The sequence below is a fragment of the Propithecus coquereli genome, unplaced genomic scaffold (genome assembly GCF_000956105.1).
Source record: "Propithecus coquereli isolate 6110/MARCELLA unplaced genomic scaffold, Pcoq_1.0 Scaffold12, whole genome shotgun sequence".
Taxonomy (NCBI): domain Eukaryota; kingdom Metazoa; phylum Chordata; class Mammalia; order Primates; family Indriidae; genus Propithecus; species Propithecus coquereli.
Genome location: NW_012136080.1, coordinates 4,111,290 through 4,125,406, shown reverse-complemented (window position 1 = coordinate 4,125,406; position 14,117 = coordinate 4,111,290). Strand labels below are relative to the sequence as shown.

Sequence of the window (14,117 nt, the reverse complement as noted above, 5' to 3'; positions counted from 1 at the left end):
TCCCAGCTACTGGGGAGGCTGAGGCAGGAGGATCGCTTGAGCCCAGGAGTTTGAGGTTGCTGTGAGCTAGGCTAATGCCACGGCACTCACTCTAGCCAGACCCAGATCCAAAATTGAGTAGGGAGCAGGAACGATTTCTGCAACTGCCATTGAGTCTGCCAGGATGCCTCATTTTTTTCCCCCATGGTTCCTGGAGTGCCCTTTCTGCCCCTTCTTATGTGGGGTCCTCCCTTCTCCCATCTCCTTTAATATGATTGATTTCACCTCTTCTATCCAAAGCATTCTCCAGCTGTTAGTTATTTCCTTCTCGATGCTCCATCACACTACCTGTCCAGCATGCAATATGACATTCCATATTTATATGTCTGCCCCTCCAAATTTCAAGACTGTAAGCACTTGAAGGTTTACTTACATATACACATATATATACATATGTGTGTGTGTGTGTGTGTGTGTGTGTGTGTATATATATATATATTTCCCCTCCCACCCCCAGAGTCTCACACTGGGCCTGCAACCATGGGGAGGAAATTCAAGAACTTTTTTTGATAAGTTACTGTTTCTAAGAATGCTTATTGACAGTCTTAAGAAGTAAAACCAGTTGGTGGGATCACAATCCAGATGTCTATTAAATTAGAATGGCTGAGGCAGGGGCCAGGCATTTAGTTTTTTGAAGCTCCCAAGGTGATTCTATATACAGCCAGGTTTGGCATCTACTGGCTTAGGTAATGATTTGGATATAGAGAATCAAATATGCCTGCTAGGACACTCCCAAGGTGAAGTTCTTAACCCAATCCCAGGATCACTTGGAAAAATTAAGGTTGTTCTAAGAACCAGCAGTGGCCCCAAATTTAAAAAATGTATGTGCAGGCAAACCACTTGTTTCAAACAAACAAACAAAACAGAGTAAAAATGGAAGTAGGGTAAGCTATTAGATCATTGATTTGGCAAATATAGGTATGCTATTTGAGGAACCATAATAAATTAGCATTTGGGCACTTGCATGAGATTTACTGGGGTGCCAGAAATCCTGTGCAGGTATGTGATTTATCATCACAGACATAAGCAACTAACCACAAAATTACACATGGAAGTACAGTTCTAAAACCAGTGTATTATTTACTGGAGCCAGAACCATCTGAGTTTCCTCTAATTCTTTTTTCAATATAGTTGAGCTTGATTTTTCTCCCAAAAAAACTGTTCCACCCTGAGTGGGCTTCTTAAACAGCTGAAAATCGTTCAACTTATTTCCAGACCAAGTCATTGCACTTAAGCAGAACCAAAGTATTCAGATTGACCATGCCAAGGAGACAACTGCAGGACATTCTCAGTCCTAGCTACTATGCCTTTAATAGTCTCAGGAAGCTCAGGGTAAAATCCCCTGATTTTTAATTCCAGTGAAGTCAAACAGCAACTGTTCCCAATCAAGCTTTAGCCAAGATGTACATATCATCCAAATTTCCTTAGCGATGTGAAAGTTATTGCTAATCTTTCCTAGCATAATTGGAGGGACAAAGAGTTTGAGGTTACGATGTGCCTGAATCCTAATCCAGGTCATTTTTGTGGAAACATCAGCCGAAGGCAATATCTGATATTGTGCTGCTATTCCCATTGCCATGAGGCACTGGACCAGGGCTTGTCCATTGGGAAGGAAAGCCACCATTAGAAATAAATGCTCCACACCTGGACAATGATTAAATATCACCATTACTCTTGAAATTTGTTGAATTGAAGGAGAAGTTTAATTCAAAACTAAAGTACATTCTATTTGGGCTGATGGAAAAGAGTTGGAAGCAGATTGTGGTGATCACTGCACAACAGTGTGAATGTAATTAATGTCACTGAATTTTACACTTTAAAAATTGTCAAAATGGCATACTTTATGTTATATATATTTTACCATAATAAAAATTTTTTAAAAACAAAAGAACTAAAGCAAAACAATTCTTTCATCTATTCCTAAGATTGGTAGATAGATATTATCACGAAAATATTATGCCAAGCTTCAGAGAAATAGTGAGCTACAATATAGTGAACAAACCCATCCCCACCCACAACCTTCCACTGCTTTGTCCTTACCTGCTAACAGCTACAGTCCAGTCTATGCGTGATAATTAATTCATATTATGAATACCTGACCCAAGGATAATTAACATGGATTGGTAATTAGAGACCAAGATCCTACCCAATTTGAGGGTCCTCCAATGTAAGAAAATGGTTTTCTTTTCAGGTTTTATTCAATACAATATCTTAGCAAAAGGAGAGAAAGAAACATAGACAAAAACAAGCAAATAAGAGTACCTTAAGTCCAAAAATTCTTTTTGGATGTTTTTCAAAACAGTAAAAATTAACTGGATTCATGAAATAGTTGACCCTTTCAGTTGAACAGTACTTAAGAGTGTCACACACATGCAGCACAGCTGCAACTGCAACGATTGTATAAAGTAATAATTTACAAATTGTCTACATATAAAGATTTCAGATTCTGTTTTTTTAATAAAAGAAAATAATTTTTGTTGCAAAAATCAAAAGGCTTTCAAATTTAATTTTGTCAGTTACTTTTTTAGCGATAGTAATAAGGATTATTTACTTCTACATATAATAATCTGAAATATCATCTTTTCCTACAATATACTGTTCTATATTCTGTTTTACATCCTGTATTCCTACTGATTTTATATTAGGGGCTTTTATATTTAATAATGGAGTCTTTAATGAATTAGAAATTGATGTATAAATCATATTTTATTAAAGTTCATACCTACATATATGCATTTTTTCTGATATGCATGATTAAGCAATATTAATACATAGTGAAGCCATATTAAAAAGATATATTTATTATGTGTAAAAGCATTAAATAAAATACAAAAAAATAGCTTATAGCTGCAACTAAAGCATACTCGGTTACCTATCTTGCAGGTGCCTTTTTCTTTATTAGTGTGTTTATTGTGAAATTTAATTCATTAGATAACTAATATGGACTATAAATATACATGCAAATTTCCAGCTGATATGAAGCAAAAAATTGATAAATAATGCTACAGTATAACTTTAAAAAAAGAACTAGAGAGCCTCGAGGCTATTTTTTTAATCATTTCATTTCATTTATTTTGTAAAGACTATTTTCATTTGTATTTTTTTATACATAAATACATTTGGGAGAGAAACAAACAGCATGTTTATGAAAAATTTTGATGGGTACCAGCTTGTAACTGTATTGAGACTGTATTGCTTTAAAGATGGTCAATATCCACTATTCTTTTATTACTTTAACAGTTGAAGAAATACCACATATTCACATTATGTTTAATGAAAATTAAACTCCTTATCTCTCCTCGGAGGTAACAAGGCTCTCAAAAATAACTTACTTCACTTTGAACAAAGGAGTTTTGTCACTAAAAATTTACAACACTGCAAGCAAGTGTAAATGCATCTTCAAGGCTGGCATATGCTGCAGTTGAGGATGTAAAACCAATCTTTGGCATTCTCAATAGATTTAACAAATCCAACTGTTTGGCCAACATCCAAGTATGAGTAAATGTATGTATGATATACATATAGTATAACATGACGTATGTATAGAGATAATATTTGCATGTCATGCAAGAGAGTATTACACAATTTAAAACTAGTCTACCACAGTTTTCATTAGAAAGCCTTTATAATCCAGTTAGTGTTAACACCCCATTATTAAGCAACTCCCGCAAAAGAGAGGATGAAGGGAATAGTGGGAAAAGTAGTGGAGAAAAGATAGGGAAACTAGATTTGGGTCTTGCTTCTTCTTACTCTACTTGCTAGCTGAGTGATCCTTCATTAGTTAAGCAGGATCAGGTTCCGTAACTATAAAATTATGAGTCAGAATCTGATAATCTTTAAGACCACATAAAAAATTCTTTGTTTTTAAATTTAATTTAAAAAATTAAGTTCACTTTAAAGAGAAAATAAAAATGTAAGGAAATTTCTTACATACTTTGTTAGATGTTTATCTCTATATGAGACAGGTGTCAAACAAACAAATTAAAAAAAAAAAAACCACTAAGGAAAAGAGAAACTTTAACTCACCAGATTCCATCTGTTACATCTCAGTTCATGCATAATTGATTATCCATGACTGGTAAGTTCTTTTCTCACTAGCCGACCACAGTTTTCTAAACGTTATGTATTAAATCACTACTAAAGTAAACTGCATTTCAGAAACAGCAAGGGGCAGAATAAGAAAATTTTAAATGAAAAATTACATGCCAGTTAATAATAATACAGCTGACCTTTGTTTAAGGGAGAGAAATTTTAATCATGTGCATATTAAATATTAATAACCTATTCTGTTATTGTTATAATAAGGTTAAGTAGGCTTCTCCATGCTTACAGAAAGAGGGAGAAGTAGGAATGCATAATGGTGCAAAAAGATACAGAGACACAGAGACGGGAGACAGACATAAGGAAAATGTGTCAACAATAAACAAGAGGAAATGAGAAAGAAGGAAAAGATGAAGGTGGAAACTAATCTCTATGTGTCATTATGACTGCCAGAGTACTGGCAAAGAAGCAGCATCCTTTTATTTCAATTTTAATCATTTCTGAATTTTAATACCCGTCTCCTTTTGTAATTCTCCTGGCATTCCCCATATGCCTCCATCCCAGCCAAAACACCAGTGTAAATTAAATGGCAGGCAACCACACCACTGACGTAGCCTCCCCAAAGAACCCACCAGGTGACCAAAAGCAAAAAAGGTATGTCTACCTTATGTCCCTGAGGACCTCTAGCCAATTAACTGGCTGAATGTTTTCTACTTTCTTTAATTTTAAAAAGAAGGACATTGGTTAGGTAATCTACAGATAGAGAATCATTAAAAAAAATAAAGCAAGCCGGTAGTAATACAATAATCAGTGACCATCAAGGCCTGGAAAAATGAGTTTGCTCTCACTGGCACTAAGGAGCATCACATGATTATTTAATTACAGCTCTAATTTTTTTCTCGTGGATGGCAACATATCAACAATTAATAGGGCAAATAGAGGAGACGGTTTTTAAAGAGACAGAATGTGCATGATAATGTAATAGGTCACACAGCAGCGCACTACTTAAGGAATACTTTCTTTTGTGTAACTAAATAGGACTGTCTTGCACATAGCCCCACATACATTTTAAAAAGAAAATAAATTTTAAAAGGAAGTATCTTTTTTAGATAACTTTCATAGAATACTCCAAACTTTTCACAATGTTTTAGATGTAGATAACATAACCTTATTGCAACTCTAGTATTAGTTTTAAAGAACGGAGTGAAATCTTCATTAACATAAACACCCTAACTTAGACCATTTTTTAAAGGGTATATAGCTACAATGGAAAATGTCTTTTTATGCCATAAACGTGCTCGATATTTATTCAACGGTATCCTGAAAAAAATCACTATCACAGGAATGAACAAATAGAGGTCAATCAGCCTTGAGCCACTACTAGTGCATAGCGTTTTTGGTTCTGAAATATCAGAAAGACCTCTAATGGCTGCTAAACTACAAAGAACTCAGGGGAGTGCTCTGTGTTGACTGCAATAGGGTTTGTTACCACAACCAAACACCAAAGAACCATGAACCTCATCAGAGATAGTTAACCTAATACCGAAGGTCAGACAATGGGGATAAAACAGAGACTCTGGTGCTATTGTCAAAAAAAAAAAAGCACATAGTTAAAAAAAAAAAAATCCAATTATCCAGAAAACGGGGCATATGTAGACTAAGTGTTCAGATAACCACAGTAAAGACAACAAATTTGGAAGAAAAGTCTCCTTTCCCAATAAATCTGTATCAGCACATGCTACGTTTAATATTTTATCATTAACTTAGCAATTTTCTAATGAGTGCTTACTATGTGCAAGGCACAGAATACTGTGAAGTTCCTACTATTTCATATAACACAGACATGTACCTTACAATTACTTTCGTCTCTGTAGTTTAACACGTTGTAGAAATAAATAAGAACAGCACTTACAAACTTCAGAAAGTGGGAATACTAGCGCATTTTTAAGTGCCATATTACAAGGTTACAAGGTCTACAGATTCAAATTTACTATGGGAATTCAAAGAGTTAACCAATTTGTTAGAAATCTCTAAGGCTAAGTCCAGTTTGAAATCTCTCTAGTGTCAGTCACCCATTGTTTTGCCTTGCCAGAGCCAAAACTCAGGTTTGAGATTTGGATAATGAAATAATCTTAGAACTACTACCGTGATCAACTGCTGAAATGTATTTCAAAATTAGGTTATACAGAATTTTAATTAAACATAATTTGGCTAAAGAAACAGCAACTAAAATGATTCCACAAAAATAAGTATTAAGAGGTGCTAAATCAACTCAATAAGCTTTTAATGGTTTATGTTGGCCAGTCATCAAAAGACAAGAAAACGTGGGCATCTCAAAATACGATATAGCAAAGCTAAAACCGCTGAGGGGCATCAATTTCTAATGACACTGGCAAAAGGTATCAAGCCAACATCAATTGTAAAGGGAAAAAAAAGAGAAAAATTTTATAACTCAGTGAAAAGTTTTAAAATTAAGTTGTTTTAGTAGAAAACCTTTGATGATTCTGGACCAAGAGTCAGACTCCATACATTCTAAAAGAATTTTTTTAAAGAGTCCAGCAAGCAGCAGCTTGCATGTAAGAGTATACATCATTCTTTTTTAATATGATTGGTAATATATAGTTAACATGTCTCAGAAAAGGCTGTAATTAACTGTCTACTGCTCTAATAACACCAATAAGCATACAGTATTATTAAAATATAGTACCTCAATACAAACTGAGTCTGTCATTTTTAAACTTTGAAGACAATGTTCTAAATTGTTTCAAGTCCTCTTAAACCACCCAAAAAGGAGCCCATCTCTAAGAAAATTTTTTTAAAAAAATTATTAAGTTATTAAAACATTGTCCTTTCCTCTCACAGTCTGGAGAAATCTGTCTACCATTAAATAGGACATCTAAGTATCATTTCTGTTGGTGAAAATACAAAGAAAAACATTTGGATTATTTTATCAATTCTACAGATAGACTTTTTAAAATTTAAAACGGCAAGCATTTTAATTTATTAAAAGCATTAATTCAGTACTTCATTCACTGATAAAATATTTTCTGGGAGAAAGAAAGGCTTGTTGTATCAAGAATAACATAGCCCTTTTGTTAATCCTCAATGATTTCCATTGTCTGGTTCACTACAGGAAAACTCAATTGCATTCAATATCAAACAGCTAATTATGGATACGGTATATTCAAGACTATCTCCATTTCAAAGATATCTGCATACACTAGGTTCTATTTTATTTATAATAATTATTACAATAAAATATTTATAACATAAAACCTCTTTTATCTTAAAATCCTTAACATTATAAACACTCAAAGTCCAAATTGTCATTTACATGCTCTTAACAGCATATTAGAAACCACTGAATAAGACTATAGAGGAATTTCTAGAAATCAACTCTACTATACACCTTGCTTCCAGGAAAACTGCATCTAAGGAAGTCCCCCTCATGCAGATTGACTGACTACCTTTTCTTTAAGTATCGTAAGGAAAGAAGATCTAATAATTTCCCCTGGGAGCTTGCTATCATAGCCAAAAAAGAATGCCCACTGAAGAATTTTTCTTGGTATCTGGTCCCAGATCATCTATAGCTGAGAAAAAGCAATATCCCAACAGAAAGACCTCTCCGGAACACTAACCACCTATCTTTCACTGTGACTGGAGCTCTGATTCTCTGTATGGAACTGACTGTAGGAACTTTCTGGCACTTACCCTCCAAATATCAGAGGCTGCTCTCTGAATCCAGCCCTACAGGAGAGGTCTGAAAAAGTAGTCTTTGATGAGATGACAATGATGAAGTTCTCTCTGGCACTGCTAGCAAGGCAGAAACATCCCCAATGAAGTGGTTACCAGTTGCCTGTGAAGCAGCTGGACCATTACTGCAGTTCTGAGGGTGCGTCACAAATCAGGTCATAGCTCTGGGTAGAGTCCACCCACTTCACCCAGTATAACGCCCTCTACTTCCTGCACACCTGGGGGAAGGGGTGCAGAGGAGGGGGCCAGCTTAGGTCCACAGTCTTACTAGTAAAAGCACAGCCAGGTGCAGCCCGACATCTGCTTCCTCTGCAAGCATTTCAGCCTCATTTGGGGGACCTGCACCCCTAGGTACTCAAAAATGCATGGAACAATAAGCAAGCTTTAAAATGAGAGATGAATATAATAAAATACTGCACAGTTAAATGTTTTATCCAGCAAGATCTTTCCTCTACTGGAAATTGAACCAACTCAATTTTTGATTACAAGACACTTCTCTACCAAATGTCAAATAACTGGACTGGATAAATTTCGGCAGAAACTAGGGACATAAATCCTGAAGTACCCGCTAACTAATTTTCATCTCTTGTAACTAAACTAGATCACCGCATAAACTGAATTACCTCCTTGAAAGTCCATTGAAAGAGGTGATTAGAATTTCTATTATGAACTTTCAGACAGCAACAACTGTGGAAATGATACAGAATAACTTGAAAGAATAAAAATAGGCCAATATGCTAGAGAATTGCTACACTACTAAATCTCACCCTGAATATATATACACACAATCTGTATCTATTTACTCTGAAATGAAATATCTGATCTTAAAAAAGACTTTTAAAAAAATAAACAGCACAAGGTACCATTGGCATAAGTTCAAAAGTACAAAATAATGTGTTAATGTGTTGATCACACTCTATGAAGACATCAAGTTTAAATAGACTTACCATTGAGAATAGCAGTTAGAAATGAAATATAAATTACCATAGTAGACACTTTTTCTTTGGTATAGTGAAGGAGAAGAACCTTGTGTAACAGATTTGATTTATATGCTGTATTAAGACCATATTCTACTCTGATGTCAGCAGAATATGTGATTAGAGATTGACAACTGTGTATGGACAATGAGTACGAGAGCTTCTTAGATAATTTAAGAACACATAAGCATTCTGTCAAGTTAATAATGAGTTTTGGAACTCAACTTTAACAGTACTTTGACATTTTAAGGGGGTCTTGAAAGAGACGGACTTTTAAAAGAAAACAACAAATACGTTTAGTATTATAAGTAGAAATCTCCCTTACCTTGAGGATGTCAGATTAGCAAGAAAACAAATAAAGGAGGCAAGAATACTTACAGAAAAAAGATAGGAGAATCAATCAATCAATAAAACAATGAGCCCCCTTTGTATGCATTTTCCGAACTCCATTAAAAACTCAAACATTCCATCTAAGACTTGGAAAGAAAGACACTTCATTGAAGTTATTATCTAAGGAATCAAATAGTACAATCTATTTGGAACTTTGTAGACAGTTAATTTAGCAAACACACACTTGAATGTGTTTGAACATATTTGTCCTGAGGTTGCTTTAAGATGACTATTTTAAGTGGCATACTGATTTTTTGGAGGTTTTGATGTTATAGTTGAGGTGTGCAAAGTAAAAGTGCATAACATTTCTTTCAACTGGTTCTCACATGACAGAAAAGAGACGATGAAATTACTCTTCTTTCAAGTTTTGCCACTGGGAAATAAGAAAAACTCCTCTCGACCCCTATCCCCAACCAGGAAGAGTCTGAAGCCTTGGATTATAGCACAGGTAGATATTAAAACGGAGACAGAGCCGTTATTTAGTGGTGACAGGAATATAAATACGTGCACTAACCTATAAACTGGTATTTACTTCAGGAAGGTAAGTAATATTTTTCCTCTGATTGCTGAGCTGTCAGTTTAATGCAGCGTAAATAAACAGTAGGTGCCTGCTAGCTCGAAGTAGGAAGTGTTCATTCCATACGAGGAACAGATTACTGAAGCCTGATGCTCATCATGCTGAAACATAACTTTCATTTTACCAGAAAATATACCCTACTGTGGATGATTTTTCGTGCCTGATCGATTAATTAACTTAACTCTGTTCTGTCAAAATGTAAACCAATTTGTAAAAATCATCACAGAGTTTTGGAGTTTGAAAACCAAATCAATTTGAAAAGCAAGAGTAATGACTATTCTGTAATCTGATCACAAATGCTAAAAATGAATACTTAATATAATAAGCATAAACTATACAAAACCAAAAAGACAAAAGCATATTTAAATAACATAAAATTTAATAATCTAAGTTATCTAATTTACTCAAAATCTTCCTCATTTGCTAATTAAAAGCAACTAGCACCTTTAATATTTTGCAACCTTGTGCTACTTTAATCTTTTCAATATGTATGCTTATTCTGCTCTCTGAAATATCTAAGAGTAAACCATTCATAAAAATAAAACCACACTCTTTAATTCTAATAGAAATATTGCTGAACTCTCCTGAGAGACGCAGCAGGTTTAGAGATCAAATGATGATACCCTTCCCAACAGCATTCATGTAAAATGTATTTTTTTCTATTTTATGTGTGCCATAAAACTATGTCACTATATAGCAACTAATTTTCTTTTTATTTATGAGTACTGAGCAAAATATTTCATGGCATCATTTAAAATGGGAACTCATCTAAGAAATATAAAAGGCAATTTGAGGAAGTTTCTATTTAAAACACAAACAAAATTCTAATAATCAGTATATTATAAAGGAAAAAGAAGGGTTTAGAAAGAATATTTTTGCATTTGACTATAATGTGTCTAGACATAGTCTGAAGATTGATTTAGTCATAAGGATTTATTTTATATACTTCATCAATTCCAAGCACTAATATAATATTAGTTACAGTCATCCAGGATAACATCTATGGAAGAAATGATGTATTTGTGTAAAGGGCATATCTATATATGGCCCTTATGAAAATTTAGAGAGCAGATGAAAAACCACTAGAGTGCTATATAGAGTCCCTGCTGTATATCCATGTTGTGTTTAGCTTAATAGTGTTTGTAACCAAAAGATTTTTACAATAATGAGGAACAGGTGCCTGTCACCTGACCTTTTAGGCCTAATTTACAATCCACAACCTGTCACATGAAAAAATAATTGAAATTCTCCTCCAGATATTTCAGTCTTTACTAATTTAATGTAATATTTCTTAACCATCATACAGCATATCATATCTTATTCAATCACAGGTTCATATAGCTGGCAACAGATTTGTCTGCAGAAATAAACCAATATTCATTTTGTTGTTCTTCTTGTTAAAGATGCTGGGATACAAAAGAACTACTTTTGTAGATTATCAACCAAAGAATATATTAATTTATTACAACAACTGAACAAAAGGCATTCCTTTTGAATACTTTTACATACAAAGCACTATTATTTATTACATATTTCAGCTTGTGGGAAAGTGAGGAATGCATTGATTCTGGAAATAACTATTCAGTCTTTTGGAAGTTCTTTAGGTCTTCTTTCTCTGTCTCTTTCCCCCTACCCCCACCCCCCCACACACACATTTTAAGGAGTTAGTACTTTAGGAGGGAAATCCCTATATGTTCTTTTTTCATCCATCATTTGTATTCATAATTCAGAAAGGAATACAAAATTGAGTAGTGATTTTATTTCTCTTGTATAATCTTGTTACATGTAGCCATATTCAAATTTATTAATGCTTTGTATTTTATAGCTGTTTACATACTACATATTACATATGACTGAACAATTCTACATTTAAAATATTGTTTCCCCTACAAAAAATATGAAGTAATAAGTGTCAAGTGAAGGTGAAGAATAAACATAGCTGGCATATTTATAAAATGCATAGTCATTTAAAATGTGCACAAATAGGATACATATTTTGCTACTGTTACATTTTACATACTATGCACATTGTCTAAAGTGTATTTAATAACGTGCTTAACCAAGTTAATTAAAGTATTTATGTCTGGTGATTGTGTTAAACACTTGGAGAGGTAGTGAAAGATACAGCCAGTTACTTCTGCTAACTAAAGTTGAAATTATGCACTTATTATAACCTTTTCTAACAATGTGAGAAAAACAGAGTAAATATATTAAATTTGTTTCACAACAGATGCTTAGGTTGTTAATATTTAAGATGCCTATTCATGCTATTCCTGTCTGCACATTTGTCAAAAATGTAAGCTTGAATGCTAATGTTTGCCAGCAGACTGGAGCAGCCAGTATATCAATGTACTACTGTTCTACCAAAATAATATGCAATAGAAATAAAAGACTGCTGCTAAATCATGGCACTAGTACCACACACGAGATTAAAGGTTTTTAGTGCAAACACCTCAACCTTACTTTCTCCAGACTTAAAGTATGTGTTTTTGTTTTTGTTTTTTGCAGCTACATTTGACTATAGAATAAATCTCACATTCCTGACATCTCAGAAAAATCCACTTTAGATAGGGTGTAAATTTCAATTAAGTTCCAACGGGATGAGCTACTCTGTCAGCAGCACAAACACCGTAAATTTCAGGGACTGCTTAGGACAAAACCTGACAGGAGCAGTCGCATTTTACTCATTCTTACCCGCCTCCTCTGTCCTCTTAAGAAAGTCAGGTCCCCTGGCCTCCAAGGATGCAAGCATGGAACTTCAGTCAGTCAGGGCATTAAGGTTCTCTCCCGGGAACAGGGTGTCTTTCTGTTTTCCCTGTCTCTTTTACATTCGTGTGGAGTCCAAGTCCTACAACATTTGCCTGGGAATCCATATTGCCGCTGAGAAAGTTCGCTGAGAAAGGGCGCAGAGGTCAAAGTTGCCAACCAGGACACTTTGAGAGACAACCCGGTGGCTGACACTTGTAAGTGAAATTTGCAACGCCCTAGGGAAGGCCAGGGCCAAAACCTCCAACAACAGCCCTCCACTCCTCTCCCCTCTCGGCCTTCTGGGGTCATCCTAAGAGGGTTCTGCTCAATGCGTTTCCCCAGTACGCACGTGGCACTCCCCAGACCTGCCACCTACCTGCTTTGTCCCTCTCGTCACGGTTTCCCAAACCCCGGTTCCGCCGCCCCGGGAGCCTTGGCATGGGAGCTCTCGGAGAAGGCCACCGCACTCGGGTCTGGACCGCAGGAGGCAAATGCGGTGCGGACCCCGAGGCTGCACCTGCGATGTCCCAGCCTTCGCTAAGAAGGCCGCCCTTCCTTCTGCCTCCAGCCCAACTCCAAAGGCACAGTCACTCCAGCACCGACCTCGCTCCAGCCGGCGAAGTCTCGAAACGCGGAGCGCCGCCGCTTTTAAACTCCGGGCTCCAACTTGAGCGCCCCGGCGCCCGAGTGGCTCCGGGATGGAGAAGTTGCCACAAACTTCCCAGGCCCCTCTCCGCAGACGCTTCCAACCAGCCGCGCCGGCGGGGAGCGGAGGAAGGCGGGGATGGACAGGGGAAGGATGCTGAGCCGATCGCGACCGGCGGGGGAACGTTTCCAGTCCCCCACCCACTCCGCCGGGCACTTCACTGCCCGCCCGGCTCCGGGGCACACAGACGAGCTCCCCGTTTCCCCATTTGCTTCTTTCGGTCTTTTCCACTCCCCTTTTCTCTTCTAAAAGGGGCCATACCGATGACCAGAAGGAGTTGGTTCAGAGAGGGACTGCTGGGCAGGTGTGTTCGTGTGTTCGCACAGTGACAGAGAACGAACGGCTTCTTCAAGTCCCCCATCCCGACCGCTCTCCCTCACTCTCTCACCCCACTCCTCTGAGACCGGGCTGGGCGCGAGAGAAGGGGCTCGGAAGACCCCTGCCGCCAGGCGCCCAGAGAGCGGAGCCAGCGAGGAGCGCAGGGTGGGTGCTACAGAGAAGTTTGGAAGGATTCCGGGGAAAGACAGAGATGGAAGTAAAAGAGCAAGAGTAGTGGGGGGGGAAGGGGAGGCAAAAGAGCAGAACTTACTCAGGCATGGGCGTTGGGGGCGGCAGTGGCTGTCGAGTGCGGGCCGGAGACCAGGATCGGCTCCCCGGGCGGGCGCGCCGGCGTCGGACTTCCCAGGCGGCGGCTTCTGCCTCTTCTGCCGCCGCCGCCGGAGCTGCGGCTGCCGCGGAAGTTAATTGCAACTTGACTTCAAGTTGTCTTCTTTCCCCATCCGAAGTGGGCGTTTAAAGGGGAGAGCGAGGCGAGGAGCGAGCGATCGAGCGCGCCGGGCCGAGGGAAGGAAGAGAAGGAGGGGGAGGGAGGAGATGTTAGCGGGGG

The 14,117-nt window shown here is 37.3% G+C and overlaps 1 protein-coding gene across 1 annotated transcript in view; it reads right to left on the bottom strand.

The window, feature by feature from the left end:
• SATB1 (SATB homeobox 1) overlaps nucleotides 1–7,999 on the bottom strand; it is a 90,408-nt gene extending 82,409 nt beyond the window's left edge. Inside the window, exon 1 of the mRNA XM_012664242.1 lies at nucleotides 7,792–7,999. The gene's annotated coding sequence lies outside the window, so the exon portion shown is untranslated. The remainder of the gene's footprint in view (nucleotides 1–7,791) is intronic.
• Between the last annotated feature and the right edge of the window lie 6,118 nt (nucleotides 8,000–14,117).